The sequence below is a fragment of the Bufo bufo genome, chromosome 2, assembly GCF_905171765.1.
Source record: "Bufo bufo chromosome 2, aBufBuf1.1, whole genome shotgun sequence".
Lineage (NCBI taxonomy): Eukaryota > Metazoa > Chordata > Amphibia > Anura > Bufonidae > Bufo > Bufo bufo.
This window is the reverse complement of record NC_053390.1, coordinates 181,436,915-181,446,071: the sequence shown is the minus strand read 5'-3', so window position 1 is coordinate 181,446,071 and position 9,157 is coordinate 181,436,915.

Sequence of the window (9,157 nt, the reverse complement as noted above, 5' to 3'; positions counted from 1 at the left end):
GGTATTTATGACCCCGGCTTCTCCTGACAATTCTCTGCTTGCTCCATTTGTACTTTGCAGCTTTCCTGGTATTGACTCGGTCCGTTCACGTCCTGTTGTTTGTCTGTCTGTCATCCCTGCACTTACTCCAAGTTAGGGATTGCCGTCCAGTTGTCCCCTGTCATTAGGACTCGTGAGGCAAGTAGGCAGGGCCAGGGGTAAGGGTGGAGCGCAGTGGTCACTTCCCTCCCCCCTGTGTGTGTGTGTACGCGACCGTTACACCCAATCAGACCCCCAATGTTAATAAGCCCCTTAATCAGACCTCAGTTCAGACCCCCAATGTTAATAAGACCCCTGTAGACCTCAGATCAGACCCCCGTTCCTCAGATCAGACCCCATACCATTTATGAGCCCCCATGCCAGTTATGAGCCCCTATTATTAGCCCCCATGCCAGTTATGAGCCCCAGTGTTAATTATGACCCCCCCATGCCATTTATTATGCCCCTAGTGCCATTTATTATGACCCAGTGCCATTTATTATGACCCAGTGCCATTAAGTATGAGCTCCAGTGCCACAGAGCAAATAAATTAAAAAACCCACTTACCTCTTCTGCTCCTGGACGCCGCCGCTCCTCACCTCCAGCGCGCTCTGTCTTCTTCCTGCTGTCGGCTGTGCTGTGACCCATCCTTCACAGCCGACAGCCGAGGACCAGGAAGTGGTGGGTACAGAGCCTTCACCGCTTCCCGGTCCTCCAGTACTAATGAGCGCTTCCAAAATGGAAGCGCTTCATTAGTATTCCCCCCATAAGACGCAGGGGGAAAAATGCGTCTTATGGGACGAAAAATACGGTATGTCATAAACTCCTGACTATAACAAGAAGCTTTCAAAAGCCATTACATCACTTTCTCAAATTTTAAAAGTTATATTGGTGTAAAATGTTTGATTTATCATAATAATTATTTATCACCTGTCTATGGATTGGGTGATAAAGAACAAATCACAGGGCCCCGAATGCTTGGACCCTTGCGATCCTGAGAACAAGAGGTCCCCAAGTCACCTCACTAAATGTAGCAGTAGTACACATTGGTCACTGGTCCATTAATTGCAATGGGACTAACGGAGCATTGTCTACGTTACTGGGTCCCAGCTATTCGTCGTCCCCCCCCCCACACACACAAACAGGACACAAGGTGATAATTTATCATTTTTGTGGGATAACCCTTTAAAGACCTTTCACCACTCCTGACATCCCTGTTTTAATAGCTCCATGCATTCCCCATGTAATAATAATTCTGGAGCATCTATTCTTATGGCTCTATGTTGTGCCGTTCCTTTATTATTTCTACTAGAAGTTATGAATTAATTGCTAGCAGTCTGCAGTAAGGGTAAAGAGGGGTGGTAACCAGTTGACCAGCCTAGACTCCTTCTATCCAATCAGTTCTGCCATTTTCAGACTGTGCAGGTACACCCCCCAACTTGTTACCACCCCTCTGTATCCTTACTGCAGACTGCTAGCAATTCATTCATAACTTCTAGTAGAAATAATAAAGGAATGGCACAACATAGAGACATAAGAATAGATGCTCCAGAATTGTTATTACATGGGGAATGCATGAAGCTATTAAAACAGGCATGTCAGAAGAGGTGACAGGTCCTCTTTAACATTCCTCCCCACAGATTAGCTGGAACCAAAAATGACAATACTGCTTTGAACGCGTCCTGCTCTAGCTGGGTGGCTGTAGGGGGGAAGGGGCTTCTCACGGTTCTTTACTTCTTTTTCAGGAACGCAAGTTTAGTTGCAATGTAGATTGAATTAGAGCAGGTTGAAGGGAGAGCCACATAGCTGCATATACTTTACTTGCAGTTCTCACTTCAGCCTGTGTGAGGAGAGGGGGGATAGAGGAAGACCAGCAGGCAGCATAGAGAGAGAGGAGAAGAAGGCTCATAGACCTTTTTCCTGTCCTTGTGTGGGTAGACATTAACCCTTCGTGTTATGCATAAATCCAAAAGTTATGTAATAATTTATTTGTACCTCAAAATGATATCTATAAAAGTGTCAAAGTCATATACAGCTACACTGAAGAATACATTTTAAAAAGTTATTACCGCTGAAACACGGGGTGGGGGGTGGCGGTATGTTACTGGTGCCTTAAGGTAAAATTAGTTACCTCTCCAAGGGGTTAAAGGTTAAAAGGGTTGTGCCAGTATTCTACCTCCCATGCCTCCTTGGATATCTTTTTTTTTTTTTTAAAGTTTACCTCATTTGCCATTTTCTTTTATCCCCCATGCTTGAATACTACCACCTGGTTTGTCATGTGTCTACTGTCCCATTATGTCTTTGGGCAGTTACATTTGTCCTCACCAGCAGATCATGTGACACTAACCACGCCCCTTGTTCTTACCACACAGTTAGGAATAGTTATTAAAAGGAAGGGAAAGAAGTGCTGTGCACTTGTGCGTCCTACATTACACAGCTCCAGTACAGGCTAATAACTTTACAATAAGACAGTTTTGATAAATAGCGGTATTTGGGTAAAATGATATAATAGCTCTTTAACCACCTCCGGATCGCCTAACGCAGATTCGCGTTCCGGAGGTGGCAGCGCTGCGCACAGTCACGCATATACGCGTCATCTCGCGAGACGCAAGATTTCGCTCAAAGCCGGCCCGCGCATCGCGGGCCGGCAAAAGTTAAAGAGGAAGTTCGTCACCAGCCTGCCAGCAATGATCATTGGCTGGCAGGCTGGCGATTTTCAAAAAATCCAATCACAAGTCATATAACAGATCATATTAGTAAATATGATCTGTTATATGGCTTCTCTGCTCCTCTGCTGGTCCTTTTCGTCAGTTGGATCCAGCAGAGGAGCAGACTGAACTGCTGAACAGCCCACCTAGGCTGCAAAAAAGTGTCACACATGTGGTATCTCCGTATTCAGGAGAAGTTGGGGAATGTGTTTTGGGGTGTCATTTTACATATACCCATGCTGGGTGAGATAAATATCTTGGTCAAATGCCAACTTTGTATAAAAAAATGTGAAAAGTTGTCTTTTGCCAAGATATTTCTCTCACCCAGCATGGGTATATGTAAAATGACACCCCAAAACACATTCCCCAACTTCTCCTGAATACGGAGATACCAGATGTGTGACACTTTTTTGCAGCCTAGGTGGGCAAAGGGGCCCACTTCCTAAAGAGCACCTTTCGGATTTCACAGGTCATTTACCTACTTACCACACATTTGGGCCCCTAGAATGCCAGGGCAGTATAACTACCCCACAAGTGACCCCATTTTGGAAAGAAGACACCCCAAGGTATTTCGTGATGGGCATAGTGAGTTCATGGAAGTTTTTATTTTTTGTCACAAGTTAGTGGAATATGAGACTTTGTAAGAAAAAAAAATATATATATATATATCATTTTCCGCTAACTTGTGACAAAAAACAAAAAATTCTAGGAACTCGCCATGCCCCTCACGGAATACCTTGGGGTGTCTTCTTTCCAAAATGTGGTCACTTGTGGGGCAGTTATACTGCCCTGGCATTCTAGGGGCCCTAATGTGTGGTAAATAGGTAAATGACCTGTGAAATCCGAAAGGTGCCCTTTGGAGACACCCTAAGGTATTTGCTGTTGGGCATAGCGAGTTCATAGAATTTTTTATTTTTTGTCACAAGTTAGTGGAAAATGATGATTTTTTTTATTTTTTATTTCTTACAAAGTCTCATATTCCACTAACTTGTGACAAAAAATAAAAACTTCCATGAACTCACTATGCCCATCAGCGAATACCTTGGGGTGTCTTCTTTCCAAAATGGGGTCACTTGTGGGGTAGTTATACTGCCCTGGCATTCTAGGGGCCCAAATGTGTGGTAAGGAGTTTGAAATCAAATTCTGTAAAAAATGACCAGTGAAATCCGAAAGGTGCTCTTTGGAATGTGGGCCCCTTTGCCCACCTAGGCTGCAAAAAAGTGCCACACATGTGGTATCTCCGTATTCAGGAGAAGTTGGGGAATGTGTTTTGGGGTGTCATTTTACATATACCCATGCTGGGTGAGAGAAATATCTTGGCAAAATACAACTTTTCCCATTTTTTTATACAAAGTTGGCATTTGACCAAGATATTTATCTCACCCAGCATGGGTATATGTAAAATGACACCCCAAAACACATTCCCCAACTTCTCCTGAATACGGAGATACCAGATGTGTGACACTTTTTTGCAGCCTAGGTGGGCAAAGGGGCCCATATTCCAAAGAGCACCTTTCGGATTTCACTGGTCATTTTTTACAGAATTTGATTTCAAACTCCTTACCACACATTTGGGCCCCTAGAATGCCAGGGCAGTATAACTACCCCACAAGTGACCCCATTTTGGAAAGAAGACACCCCAATGTATTCCATGAGGGGCATGGCGAGTTCCTAGAATTTTTTATTTTTTGTCACAAGTTAGTGGAAAATGATGATTTTTTTTTTTTTTTTTTCTTACAAAGTCTCATATTCCACTAACTTGTGACAAAAAATAAAAACTTCCATGAACTCACTATGCCCATCAGCGAATACCTTGGGGTGTCTTCTTTCCAAAATGGGGTCACTTGTGGGGTAGTTATACTGCCCTGGCATTCTAGGGGCCCAAATGTGTGGTAAGGAGTTTGAAATCAAATTCGGTAAAAAATGACCAGTGAAATCCGAAAGGTGCTCTTTGGAATATGGGCCCCTTTGCCCACCTAGGCTGCAAAAAAGTGTCACACATCTGGTATCTCCATATTCAGGAGAAGTTGGGGAATGTGTTTTGGGGTGTCATTTTACATATACCCATGCTGGGTGAGAGAAATATCTTGGCAAAAGACAACTTTTCCCATTTTTTTATACAAAGTTGGCATTTGACCAAAAAACGTCACAGCCTCATGTGGCAGATAATTGTTGGGAGGGAAGCGATCGCCGGATCGTTACTGGAAGAGACCGCTGCTATTACATGCAGTGATCTCCTCTGCAGCATGGGGAGGAGCGATCACTGCAACCAGAGAATCAAACAATGGCGGGGAGGACCAAAGCCGCAGGAAGTGGTGGGGAAGAAAAGGGGGTGAGTATAATGTTTTTATTTTATACCATATTCTGTTGCCCCAGTTTCTATTTATCTTGGACATCTTTAAGTGTTCGTAAACCTTTGGACTGAACTGCCTCTGTTCATATAACTGTGTAACCCATCGACCAGTGGCAAGTTTATAAATGAAAAAGAAGACTTAAATGACATAGTAATACAAACAAACAGCGTTCCAGGTTATTTTTTTTTATTGTTAATTGCATTCAAAATGTACAATTAAATCCACAAAGTTCAAACCAACTTGAATAGAAAAAAGTGCTCATTTTAGAGAAAATATTTCTTACAACAAGACTGAGTGCTCACCTAAGATTTAAGAAACAGCCATTGTAAAATAGTTATCAGGCTACGTGATGAACAGTTTTCAAAGATCTCTATTTTATAAAGTGTTAAAGGCTCAGAAAAAACGACGCCCTCTGTGCCCATGTACAAAACGGTGAGGAGAGGACAAGAATCAATTAAACAGTAAATTTACAGTACAAAACTTCGGCCGCACTCATCCCATGCAGCTGCATAAATATCTGATAATCTCCCACAGTCACAAACGCTGACATCTCCTATCTCCAGATTTCATTTGTCCCATTTTTATAGTGTTATATGGTAAATGGCGAACCTACCCATGAGAGGGTTTTTACACAGGTAACACCATCTGCCCGAATGTCAAAACTGAATAAAAAAATAAATAAAAAAACCCCACCAATTATTTTTGTCAAAAGTGGTTCAAATAATTAGGTTGCTTTAATATACAGGGTTATGATGCTAGGCAAAACAATATGAATTCCCCTATTTGACCTCACACAAAACAAATACATTATTATAGAATCTGCTCCACGGATTGGAGTTAAATGATAGCAGTCTATGATTCTAATGGTACCTTTGATGTTTTCTTGTGAAGTTCCCCCAAGGCAAAAACTGACTTTTATTCATATGTAAATTAGGGCTCGCAAGTGCCCAGGGCGGCGTTCACCTCGTTGGTGCCCAGGCTGTTCTGCCTCTTTTCGTCATTTCCCCGCCCCAGCCTCTTCCTCTGCCCACCCCGCTCTTCCTTTGCGTCCTCCTTCTCTGCAGCGAGATCCCGCGCTTGCACTATCCATTGCTTGGCCGGGGCATGCGCACTGCGATGCCCATTGTGGGTGTCTCTGGTCCCCCTCCTCGCCGCTGTTTCTTGCCGTTGGCCGGCGCATGCGCAGTAGCTACTGCGATGCCGTGCCCACAATGGGCATCGCACTGCGCATGCCCCGGCCAAGCAATGGATAGTGCAGGCGCGGGATTTCGCTGCAGAGAAGGAGGAGGCAAAGGAAGAGCGGGGCGGGCAGAGGAAGAGGCTGGGGCGGGGATATGACGAAAAGAGGCAGAACAGCCTGGGCACCAACGAGGTGAATGCCGCCCTGGGCACTTGCGAGCCCTAATTTACATATAAATAAAAGTCAGTTTTTGCCTTGGGGGAACTTCACAAGAAAACATAAAGGTACCATTAGAATCATAGACTGCTATGCTAGAGCGCTATGTAAGCGGTCTATAAGGTCACAATCTGGTGACAGACTCCATTCAACCCCTTTAATGACCCCCCCAATGCCTGGGCCTCTGATATAGGTTATACTTACCCTGCTCCCCGGGACCCGTGTCGCTTCTGATCTCCACATGGCCGCCGCTGCTAGGGAGGCTCGTCCCCGTTGCAGCCTGCTATTGGCTGCCCCCCATCCCTGTCGGCAGATGTTTTGATCTGCACAACGGGGAGATGCAGCGACGGCCGTGCATGGATTAGAAGCGAGGGTGCCGGGGAGCAGGGTAAGTATAACCTATATGAGGGGCCCAGGCATTAGGGGGTCATTATAGGGTTGGATAACCCCTTTAATAGCATAACCCCTTTAATCCCAGGGTACTACATGTCAGCTTCCATTCACTTGGGGGGCACATTATCCTTATGGCTTGCTTTAATATGGGTCTATTACTTGCATTACCCTTTTGACATACCAATATATGGACTGTTGATGTTTTTCTCTACACTTACATGTTATATTGTTGCTATACAGAGTAATATTGCAATATTGTGGCATTATGTCAAAGTGGTTGGTTAATTCTGGTTATGTTAGATATAGGACCCAGGGACCCTGACTACTTCTCTTAGAGGAACTTGTTTTTAACTTGCATATTATAATACTGATGAACTTTAATACATTTTTGCACTGATGTCTTAATAGTCAGTCATGTTGCTCAATTTGAGTGTAGTCTAACACAATGTGGTTGTAGTATAGCGATACACATCCCTATAGTAGCATAACACTTGGGCAATCTGTCTGTGTAGAGTATATACCTTGCTATATATTTTGGGAATTGTTACAATATGTGCAGTGTAAGCAAAATGGATTAGGGAATAGTGCACTTCCTAGATTGTCCACCACTGTCCTTGAAAAGGGTCACCCTTACAGGAACTAATACCGGAAAGCCTTTAGCAAATCCCTGTTAGACCCTACATGTCTTGAGGGAGTAGATTCTTGAGGGTAACTGCAGAGGCATAGAGGTTGTGTCATGCAGACATGTAAACGAACAGTCATAGAATGGTCCCATTGGGTCCATAAATTAAAGGGATTGTCCCATGAAAAACATTTTACAGTTTTCAAATCAGCACCTGGATCTGAATACTTTTGTAATTACATGTAATTAAAAATGTAGTATAGCCCCTGAGTTATTCAATAAAATTTATCTGTATAGCGCCACCTGCTGTTTGTTCTTTTTGCAATTTCCTTTACCTGCTCACTGAGAAGGCCGCACATGTGCAGTTTCATCTTTCAACTGCCTCCTGAGCTGTTATAGGGAGAAAAGACACTCCCCCTGAGCTGTCAGCTTGATATAAATCTAGCAGAGCAATGAATGGGGAGATCTCTGGACCCATGTCAGGTACAGGGCTGGTTCTAGCTTTGCTAGAAAGATGTTATCATGTACTGTATGAAGTCTGACTTTCATTTTTTACATTAGTCATGGGATAACACCTTCAAATATAATTTAAATATAATATTAAAGCTACTGCCCTTCTGTTATTGTGCTGCATTAGTGCTAGCCGTGCAGAGATTTAAGTTGATATTCTGTGATTGATATACGGTATAGCAAACGTCCTCAACCTCTTGTAGGTCACTAGCCTCTTTCCCATACTATAGCTGATTTTGAACCACAATAAACATCACAATAGAAGGGGTTTTCCAAGACTTTACTACTGATGATCCATCCTGCGTATCAGTATCAATGTTCAATGGTCACATGACCTAGGCGTGGCTCAGCCACATTTAAGTCAACGGGACTGAGCTGCAATACCAAATCAAGTGGACGGCGCCGTGCTTGGTAAGCAGAGAGAAGGCCGATCAGCGGGAGTTCCGGACGAGCCTCCAACGATCAGATACTGATGACTTATCCAGAGGATACGCCATCAGCAGTAGATTCTCTGAAAACCCTTTTAAAGATATTACTGTGTAATATGGCTCCTATCCTAGTGTATACGGCCTATGACACAGTTTTGACTCTGGTACCAAATTCTGGTAATACTAAGACCACGGGTGGGCATGGCTTAGTAGCGTGAGGCCGGTGACACCAGGGGGTCGTACTCTAACCTAAGAGACACGTGTGGCTCCTAATCCACTGATTGGGACCAGTGCTATACAGTACTGTACCAAAAAGTGTAAAGAAGTCAAATGGTGTATATCACAGTAGAATGCATACATGAAATAAACTGTCAAGGGGCCATAGAGGCTGATCGAGGATAATGGAACAGTGTGCCTTTATCAGTTAAAGGAATTAAGTCACATAGTCAACTTGTGATGCTGAAAAGTCATCTGAAGTTATTTATTTTGGCCTTTTGTCTTTAACTGACATTAAAATCACGTGGAACAGAGGAAATTAAGTAATATGCTTGATTAGGGCACAAAAGCAATTATATTTCCTAAAAGTCTGGATAACACAACGGCCGTGTCTCTACAAAGCCTTATTTATTAAGGCATCTTCTTTCAATTACAGTTACCCTTCACGCTCGAGGAGAAAATGTTGATCTTATTTTTTTGCACAGTCCAATTGTTTGTGTTTGTCACAGTCA